Source organism: Capra hircus, unplaced genomic scaffold, assembly GCF_001704415.2.
Source record: "Capra hircus breed San Clemente unplaced genomic scaffold, ASM170441v1, whole genome shotgun sequence".
NCBI classification, from domain to species: domain Eukaryota; kingdom Metazoa; phylum Chordata; class Mammalia; order Artiodactyla; family Bovidae; genus Capra; species Capra hircus.
In genome coordinates, this window is record NW_017191186.1 from 1 (window position 1) to 10267 (window position 10267).

Here is a 10267-nt window from a genome sequence, read left to right on the forward strand (position 1 = left end):
CATTCCCAGTGCTTGGTGCAAGTGCTAATCGATAACTGCAGTCAATCCAAATATATTTATTAAGTATCCAGGAAACATGCTAAGTCCTGGGAATGAAACAGTGAGCAAGACAAATGCAGCCCTTGCCTTGAGAAGCTTTTAGTCAAGAAAGCACAGACAGAACTGGTAGGTGATAAAAAGTGAGGCTTTCTTGATAGAGGAGTATTTATTTAGGGTTATTGGCTGACAGATAGCCTAGCTAATCTAGGCTATCTAAGCAAAGAAGGAATTATTAACTAACAGACTGTTTCAGAGAACCCAAGGGAGAGAATGCAGCCTAACCTTAGAGAGGACTGGGAAAGGGGCTGGAGAGACACTGTCCACCCAGAAGTGTTCTTTCTGATCTCCATTCTGCTTCTCTTCATCTGTTTCCCGAAGATGGTTCACCAGTCTGAGTGCTATTCTAAAGCACTGGTCACAGTTAAAATCTGGTCACAGCTCCAAAGACCAAAGCTACCTAAGGAAAATAAATTACCTAGGATTCCTCTGAAGAGGAATACCTAGTTTGAAGTAATCCTCGGATGAGTTGGTAGGCTGAGTGGGTAAGCCCTGAGGACATGCTCAGATTGCACAAGCTGAGTGCTGTAAAATCTACACATAAACCAAGAAGAGTGAGTTGTGAAAGGGAGGGACTAACTCTGAGGAGGGACAGAGTTAGAAAGGACAGGGACACGACTACCCTTCTCCTCATTAACAACAGATGACAGAAGTTGAAAGATATTTGATGACCAGATATTTGTAATGATAATGGTGATAGAGAACTGAGTTCTGTCTGGGTTGGAACGAATGAGACAGTCCATGGCAAAAAGGAAGACAGCCTTCTTATATAAGCTAGAAAACCAGCTACCTGGATAGGCTCATTCTTTCAATGCTACCAGAGAAGGAACTCTGATCAGCTGGTCTTGGGGCTGGTCTGACAGGTGAGTGGATCATGTACAAAACGACAAGGAGATAGACGAACAGTTAAGGGGATTCTTGTGAACTGGTCAGGTGTTCTGAAAAGTCTTCAATACAGGGAAGAAATGGGTTTCCAGGAAACATATAAGAGAAGTGTCTCATACTAAATATTCTTCAAATAAAAGAATGAGTTAAATTAGACTTTCTCTTATGATTTGTCAAAAGCTGTGATATATAGAGAAGGAAGACAAAACTATGAGATAGTTGAAGTCAAGAGTAAGAAAACGCCATGAGGTAGAAAGAGTAAGTAGAATCTGTGATTGTGAGTGAAGCAGAGCTGAGACAGAGGCTCTAGAGACTTTTCTGACGTGGGGAGGGCCAACGGCGACCCTGTGAGCCGCTGAATGCTGTTCTCAGTGTCCTTGAGGTCTGATTCGGAACAGAGAGCTATTATTCCTAAGACCTGGTGGTTTAAATGCTGCACTTTTCCTTGTTCTTCTTACTCCTTATTTTCTCCAGTATTCTTACAAGTAACTACCGTGGTTTGAGCTGTTCTGAACATAGTTATTTTTCTGAGAATCCGAAAGAGCTTAATAACCAAACAAGCAAGGAAAGAGAGAAAAGAGGGAGGTTAGGAAGACAAGGAAAAAGTGCAGCATTTAAACCACCAGGTCTTAGGAATAATAGCTCTCTGTTCCGAATCAGACCTCAAGGACACTGAGAACAGCATTCAGCGGCTCACAGGGTCGCCGTTGGCCCTCCCCACGTCAGAAAAGTCTCTAGAGCCTCTGTCTCAGCTTCTGCTTCACTCACAATCACAGATTCTACTTACTCTTTCTACCTCATGGCGTTTTTTCTTACTCTTGACTTCAAACTATCTCATAGTTTTGTCTTCCTTCTCTATATATCACAGCTTTTGACAAATCATAAGAGAAAGTCTAATTTAACTCATTCTTTTATTTGAAGAATATTTAGTATGAGACACTTCTCTTATATGTTTCCTGGAAACCCATTTCTTCCCTGTATTGAAGACTTTTCAGAACACCTGACCAGTTCACAAGAATCCCCTTAACTGTTCGTCTATCTCCTTGTCGTTTTGTACATGATCCACTCACCTGTCAGACCAGCCCCAAGACCAGCTGATCAGAGTTCCTTCTCTGGTAGCATTGAAAGAATGAGCCTATCCAGGTAGCTGGTTTTCTAGCTTATATAAGAAGGCTGTCTTCCTTTTTGCCATGGACTGTCTCATTCGTTCCAACCCAGACAGAACTCAGTTCTCTATCACCATTATCATTACAAATATCTGGTCATCAAATATCTTTCAACTTCTGTCATCTGTTGTTAATGAGGAGAAGGGTAGTCGTGTCCCTGTCCTTTCTAACTCTGTCCCTCCTCAGAGTTAGTCCCTCCCTTTCACACTCACTCTTCTTGGTTTATGTGTAGATTTTACAGCACTCAGCTTGTGCAATCTGAGCATGTCCTCAGGGCTTACCCACTCAGCCTACCAACTCATCCGAGGATTACTTCAAACTAGGTATTCCTCTTCAGAGGAATCCTAGGTAATTTATTTTTCCTTAGGTAGCTTTGGTCTTTGGAGCTGTGACCAGATTTTAACTGTGACCAGTGCTTTAGAATAGCACTCAGACTGGTGAACCATCTTCGGGAACAGATGAAGAGAAGCAGAATGGAGATCAGAAAGAACACTTCTGGGTGGACAGTGTCTCTCCAGCCCCTTTCCCAGTCCTCTCTAAGGTTAGGCTGCATTCTCTCCCTTGGGTTCTCTGAAACAGTCTGTTAGTTAATAATTCCTTCTTTGCTTAGATAGCCTAGATTAGCTAGGCTATCTGTCAGCCAATAACCCTAAATAAATACTCCTCTATCAAGAAAGCCTCACTTTTTATCACCACTACCATTCTGTCTGTGCTTTCTTGACTAAAAGCTTCTCAAGGGCAAGGGCTGCATTTGTCTTGCTCACTGTTTCATTCCCAGGACTTAGCATGTTTCCTGGATACTTAATAAATATATTTGGATTGACTGCAGTTATCGATTAGCACTTGCACCAAGCACTGGGAATGAAAGATGAAAGACATGATCCTCACAGTGCTCAGCCCTGTCCGACTCTTTGCAACCATGTGGACTGTAGCCCTCCAGGCTCCTCTGTCCATGAGATTCTCCAGGCAAGAATACTGGAGCGGGCTGCCATGCACTCCTGCAGGGAATCTTCCCTACTCAGGGATCAAACCCATGTCTCTTACCTCCTCTGCATTGGCAGGCAGGTAGGTACTTTACCACTAGCGCCACCTGGAAAGAGTCTAGGTGCTTTCAAATCAGCCCAGTTCTACTTTAAGTGTCCCTTGTATTAGGAGGACTTTTTGAGCTTTTGTGAAGGAAGTAGGGTTGGCTTGAGTGACCAAATCTCACAAAAGGCAAGGATAAAACTGGGCTGTGGGAACAGCTGGAGCCAGGGACAAATGTGGCCAGGACTTTTCTCCCTTTCTTGTCTCTGTCTGTGGGTTAAATTCTCCACGTCAGGCTTACTTCCTCCTGAGTATGGAAGAGTGCTGTGGTCCATGGGGTCGCAAAGAGCTGGGCACAACTGAGTGACTGAACTGACCTGATGGAAGAGAGGCAACCAACAGTCTTCACGCTTACATTTTCCCAGGTTTATCATGAGTTTCCATGTTTACAATTTTAAAAGTACTGGGAGGCCTTCCAGTTGGCTCAGATTTTGTTTAAGGCATTTCTCTGGGCCAGTCACTGTGCAGAGAAGGCACCAGGATTGTTTTAGTTTGGGTTTCCATCCCTACACCAATCACAACCAGCAGGACCTGTCAGCTGGTGGCAGACAAACTAATAGGTGTCTGCCTACTCCTCCTTGACTTCACATGTACCAATTCCTTTCCCTGACTTTATCTGACAAATATCTATTTAAAGTTCATTTAGTGCAAAGCATTGTGCTAGGCTATTAGATTAAGCATTTGCATTTAATATACCAAAATTAAATTTTTTTAAGGAAAGCAAACATCTTTCCTTAATCCCTACAGTCATAATTAAGTCTTTTCTGCATTTATTTTTCAGAGTCACTTTGTAGCAAAACCTTCAAGGACTGGTTTATTTGGACCATCCTAGTACACATGAGTCGGGTGATTTTTATCTTTTGTTCCTATCCTTGCCATCTGTAATCTGTCAGGCAGTCCTGAATCTATACCATCAGGCTTGTTTGTTCTATTTCTCTATCCTTTTATCATGGTTCCATTAACTCACATCCAAGGGTGTCAAGAGAATAAATAGTCCAATAAAACAGAAGAATATACTTCCAGTTTTAAAAAGAAAGAAGCATACAAGAAATACATAAATCATACCATATGACAATAGCTTAGAAGATTGCATGGGAGGATCTTTGTGCTTTCTGCAGGAGAAAAGAAAAATGAAATTTCCATGCCTTACATCAGCACTTGACAGCTGAATATTGGGCAGTAAAAGGAGGAATGGGTGTCAGGAATGATTTTGCCTGAAATAAGCACAAATCCATGGAGGATGACCATATGTTTTCCTTGGCGATCATCTTATAATTCAGGATAATTTAACCCTACCCTAAACCTACATTTTGTCTAAGAAATTCTTAATCATAAACATTTCCTCCTCATAATACACAGTCTCTTACAACATGGGCTTTGACACGCAACTCCCTATCACTTAATGTCACACCTATGTAACGGACACTCATGTCTCAATGAGCTCTTCCCAGATAAACAGAAGGCACCTGTCCAAGAGTAATAAACACTTGGTACACAGGTTACTAAGAGCACAAATAAAGATAAATTGTTAGCCTGACCTAAATGTTCTCTGGATCTCAAATTAATCTAACGTTATCTGGCATTTGGCACTTCCTCTATCTAAACTGAAAAGACCACTCTATTGGGGTCCTCATCACTCTTTCAAGAAGTAATTGTTCTTTTGCCTGGTGCTTCCCGCTGCTTCAATGGGGTACACTGTGAGCTCCAAATGTGGGCACCCAGATTCAAGCAGAATATAATGCAAAGTCATTCCAAATCAAATGTTTGGTTCCTGGAGTCAACACTGATGTAAGGCTAAGCCTAACATCTAAGGGGAATTTTTTTTTAGATTTTCTACATGACTTGAATTAGAAATTTATTATATTAGCATTTACAAATGCACTTTAGAGTTCTCAATTTAAACTCATAGTTTTACAGTTGAGGAAACCCGGACTCCAAGAACTAATTTCCCCAAGGTCACACAGACCTTAGTGAGTGCCAGCTTATTTTACCTTAATTACAGAGAAACTGAAAACTATTTAACTGCTCAAAATATGTTCTATACATTTTAATTTGTTTAGTTATGACAAACAAAGAAATTTTCTCTGTCAATAGAAAGCTGGATTAATGAGCAGCCAACAAGCTTACCTGCCAACTTCTATAGATATTCACAAGTTTAGTAATTAGTTTCCCTTTTCTAGGAAAATAAAGATTCTGTACACCAGTCTCTAAGAAGGAGAAGAACCACCGAGAAGGTCACCAGCTATAAACAGAGAAAACTCATGCCCCAACCTCCCCATTAAATAAGAATACTTACACTAAAATTATTACTACTATTACTATTTAGCATAATACAACCTCTGATGTCTTCCCAGAGCAAGTTCTGGAATGTGGTTTATAGCTCTTAGGAACTGATTCTCCTTTTACAACCAAAGCTTGTTTGCTATTGCCTAGAAACCTGGGTGTTTGGAAAAAAGTCACTTACTGACAACTATGACCAAAATGAAAGCTTTTCCTCATCTGAACCTAACCTGATCTTCTGCCTGAAACAGGCAAGATAGCTTTACAGTAGGACAGAATCACGCTGCATGTACCTCAAACTCACTAGTCCAAAGGGTCATGTGACCACTGTGTGCTCCCTGCAAACCCCCCTGGCTTGTGAATTTCCCTTGTTTGCCTCTTTGGCCGCTTGATCAGTCCTTCTACTTCACCTGCGCTCTCCACAGGACTGCCATACCGGTGGTACAGACTTTTCCCAAGCATCTGCCCATTTTATTTGTCTAGAAGCAACAGTTCTCCAGCTGACTCTGTTCATCCTCCTATCAGGACCAAATGTTCTTAGGGAAATTATTTTTATTATTATTATTATTATTATTATTATGCACATGCACATCATGGAGGAATTTCCCAGTGCAATGCTTAGCAAGAGAAATGGGACGCAAAGAGAACATGCTGAACAATCCCATATTTGTCAAGTTCAAAATCAGCAAACCTAAGTCTATGGTTATACAGGTCAGATAGTGGTTGCCCTTGGCTGGGGTATCAATCATCAGTGGGCATCAAGAACCTGCTGGTGACACTAGAAAAGTAGTGTCTTGGTGTGGGGTAGTGGCAAAAGTAACTTATGTAAGCACTCACCTAGTGTAAACGTGAATTGTGTACTTTACTATATGTAAATATGCATGTATTATGCTTTAATTTTTAAAATATGTTATATCTATTTTTTTTTAACTTTTGTTTAAAGACCCAGTGATGTGCTTGATGTGATTTATATAAGAAGCATTCCTCAAAGTCAGGTTTCCATTTTGGCTCAGCTGGTAAAGAATCGGCCTGCAATGAGGGAGACCTGGGTTCAGTCCTGGGTTGGGAAGATACCCCAAAAAAGCGAAAAACAACACACCCAATATTCTGGCCTGGATAATTCCATGGGCTGTATAATCCCTTGGGTCACAAAGAGTCAGACATGACTGAGCCACCTTGCCTTTCATTCCTCAAGATCACCATTACTATAATTATAAATTTCTTTTTCATGGTGCACAGCCTGTTGTCCTAGCCTTGATCAATGGGGAAGCCCATGTTTACCCGCACCAGCCTGGTTGCTCTTCCAGGAGACAATGTTAGCCAGGCTGTTCTGCAGAGGATGTGGGCTCCATCTCCCTGCACTAGGCTGCATCTTCCAGAGTTGTTATGATCACCTAGTGTTTTCTCCTGGTCAGGATTATCTTCTAGATATCCAGACTACACATACATCTTTCTGGATATGCCAGACAAATCCAAAAGAACACTCAGAAATTTTCCTTCAAGTATTTTAAAAATATTTTAAATATAAAAGCATCACAATACCAAAGAATATTGTGTTTGATTCATAATCTTCATAATTAATAAGAGAAATGAAGGCGTGTGATCCCAATGATTATAGTATGCTAACTAATCACTTGGTTTCCTGTGTCCATGTTCTTTGTCCATCCTTGTCTATACATACAAATAATTTAAAAGATATAGTCATACCATATAGGCATTAAAACTGGTACACAGATAAATAGAATGCCATAGAAAGTATTTCCAATCTGGATGTCTTTTATTTCATTTTCATGCCTAATTGCTCTAACTAGTACCTCCAGTATAACATTGAATAGATGTGGTGAGAGCAGATATTATTGTATTATTCTTAACCTTGGAGGATCTAGTTTTCCCTCTTTAAGAATGATGTTAGTTGTGGATTTTAGACATGGCCTGTATTAGGTAGAGGGCGTTCCCTTCAACTTTCAGTTTATTGAGGTTTTTTTTTTTTTTTCCATGAAAGGATATTAGATTTTGCCAGGTGCTTTTTCTGTGTCTGTTTGAGATGATCATGTTGTTTTTTTCTCTTCACTGCATTAGTGTGGTATATTGTATTGAATGATTTTTGTGTATTGAATTACCCATGCTTTGAGGAGATAAATCCTACTTGGTTATGGTGTATTATATTTTTATATGTTGCAGGATTTAGTTTGCTAGTATTTTGTTGAAGATGTTTGCATCTATAAGTGATATTGGTCTGTAGTTTTCTTGTGATGTCTTTGGCTTTGGTATCAGGGTCATACTGGCTTCATAGAATGAGTCAGAAAGGATTCTTGGACTTCTACCAGCAGCATCTGATGGCAGGATGTCTCACAGGAAGTTCTCCACTCCCAGGCATTGGTTCCTGGGCTTCCTGCCTCAGAAGTACAGCACCCAGCACCAGGGGAAGGTAATGGGCTTCCCCAAGGATGACTCTTCCAAGCCCATGTACCTCTCAGCCTTCCTTGGCTACCAGGCTGGCATGACCCATGTTGTGAGAAAGCTTGATAGACCATGGTCCAAAGTGCATAAGAAGGAAGTTGTGGAGGTTGTGACCATAGTGGGAGACTATGCCCTTTATGACTGTGGGCAATGTGGGCTGCACGGAAACGCTATGAGGCCTCCAGACCTTTAACTCTGTCTTTGCCGAGCATATCCAGCAATGAGTGCAAAAGGTTTTTCTATTAGAACTGGCATTAAATATAAGACAAACGCCTTCACCAAATACTGTAAGAAGTGACAGGATATAGAAAGCAAGAAGCAGCTGGAGAGGAACTTCAGCCCATGCCCAGATGTGCCTGCTTCCTCTATGCCAGAATAAGACCCCCCTAATGGGAGAGCCAGGTGAATAGAGGCACTGTGGCCAAAAAAATTGGACTGGACCCATAAGACTCTAGAGCAGCAGGTCCCTGTGAACCAAATATTTGAGTAGGATGAGACAATTATTGTCATTGGGACAACTAAGGCAAATACTACAAAGGGATCACCAGGCATTGGCACACCAAGAAGCTACCCTGGAAAACCTACCAGGAGTCTCACTAAGTTGCCTGTATTTGGGTATGTCATCTTCCCTGGGTGGTCTTTCTGTGGCTTGGGCTAGGCAGAGAGGCTGCCATCACTGCACAAGATCAATAAGAAGATCTATAAGATTGGCTAGGACTACCTCATCAAGAATGGCAAAATGATCAAGAACAATGCCTCTACTGATTACACCCAAAAGCATCAGCCCTTTGGGTGGCTTTGTCCACTGTGGTGAGGTGACCAACGACTTTTTTATGCTCAAAGACTGTTCGGTAGGAACCAAGAAGAGAGTACTCACCCTGTGCAAGTCTTTGCTGATGCGGACCAAACAGCAGACCCTAGAGAAAGTTAACTTCAAGTTTATTCACATCACCTCCAAATTTGGCCATGGCTGCTTCCAGATAGTGGAAGAGAAGAAAGGGTTCATGGACCACTTACGAAGGACTGAATTGCAAAGGAAGCAGGGGCTTAGTATCAGAATAGATTGTACAACTGGCAAAATCTCAATAAAGTTGATTTCCAGTGAAAACAAGAGAAGAAAGTGTTCCCTCTTCTATTTTTTAGAAGAGTTTGCAAAGGACTGATGTCAATTCTCCTTTAAATGTGTGGTAGAAATCATCAGGATATAATTTCCTTTACACATTTAAATGGTATGGTATTAACACAGTGCTATTTTAGCTTGTATTTCTTTAATAACTAGCAAGGGAGGATTGGGAGCAGGAGAAGAAGGGGATGACAGAGGATGAGATGGCTGGATGGCATCACTGACTAGATGGACGTGAATCTGAGTGAACTCTGGGAGTTGGTGATGGACAAGGAGGCCTGGCGTGCTGTGATTCATGGGGTTGCAAGAGTTGGACACGATTGAGCGATTGAACTAAACTGAACTGAACTGAAGGTTAAACATCTTCCCATATGTTTCCTTATTAATTATCTCTCTTGGTATGTATTGTTTGTTCATATCCTTTGCTAATTTTTATATTGGGTCTCAACGTTTTCTTATCAAGTTTAATGAGCCTTTTAGAGTTCAGTTCAGTTCAGTTCAGTTGCTCAGTCATGTCCAACTCTTTGCGACCCCATGAACTGAAACACGCCAGGCCTCCCTGTCCATCACCAACTCCTGGAGTCCACCCAAACCATGTCCATTGAGTCAGTGATGCCATCCAGCCATCTCATCCTCTGTCATCCCCTTCTCCTCCTGCCCTCAATCTTTCCCAGTATCAGGGTCTTTTCAAATAAATCAGCTCTTCACATCATGCGGCCAAAGTATTAGAGTTTCAGCTTCAACATCAGTCCTTCCAATGAACACCCAGGACTGATCTCCTTCAGAATGGACTGGTTGGATCTCCTTGCAGTCCAAGGGACTCTCAAGAGTCTTCTCCAACACACAGTTCAAAAGCATCAATTTCTTTGGCACTCACCTTTCTTTATAGTCCGACTCTCACATCCATACATGACAACTGGAAAAACCATAGCCTTGACTAGATGGAACTTTTTGTTGGCAAAGTAATGTCTCTGCTTTTTAATATGCTGTCTAGGTTGGTCATAACTTTTCTTCCAAGGAGTAAGCATCTTTTAATTTCATGGCTGCAATCACCATCTTCAGTGATTTTGGAGCCCAGAAAAATGAAGTCAGTCACTGTTTCCACTGTTTCCTCATCTATTTCCCATCAAGTGGTGGGACCAGATGCCATGATCTTAGTTTTCTGAATGTT

At 41.4% G+C, this 10267-nt stretch overlaps 1 pseudogene; it reads left to right on the forward strand.

Moving 5' to 3' along the window:
* The first annotated feature begins 7857 nt into the window (after positions 1–7857).
* LOC108634872 lies at positions 7858–9136 on the forward strand (annotated as a pseudogene).
* The last annotated feature ends 1131 nt before the right edge of the window (positions 9137–10267 follow it).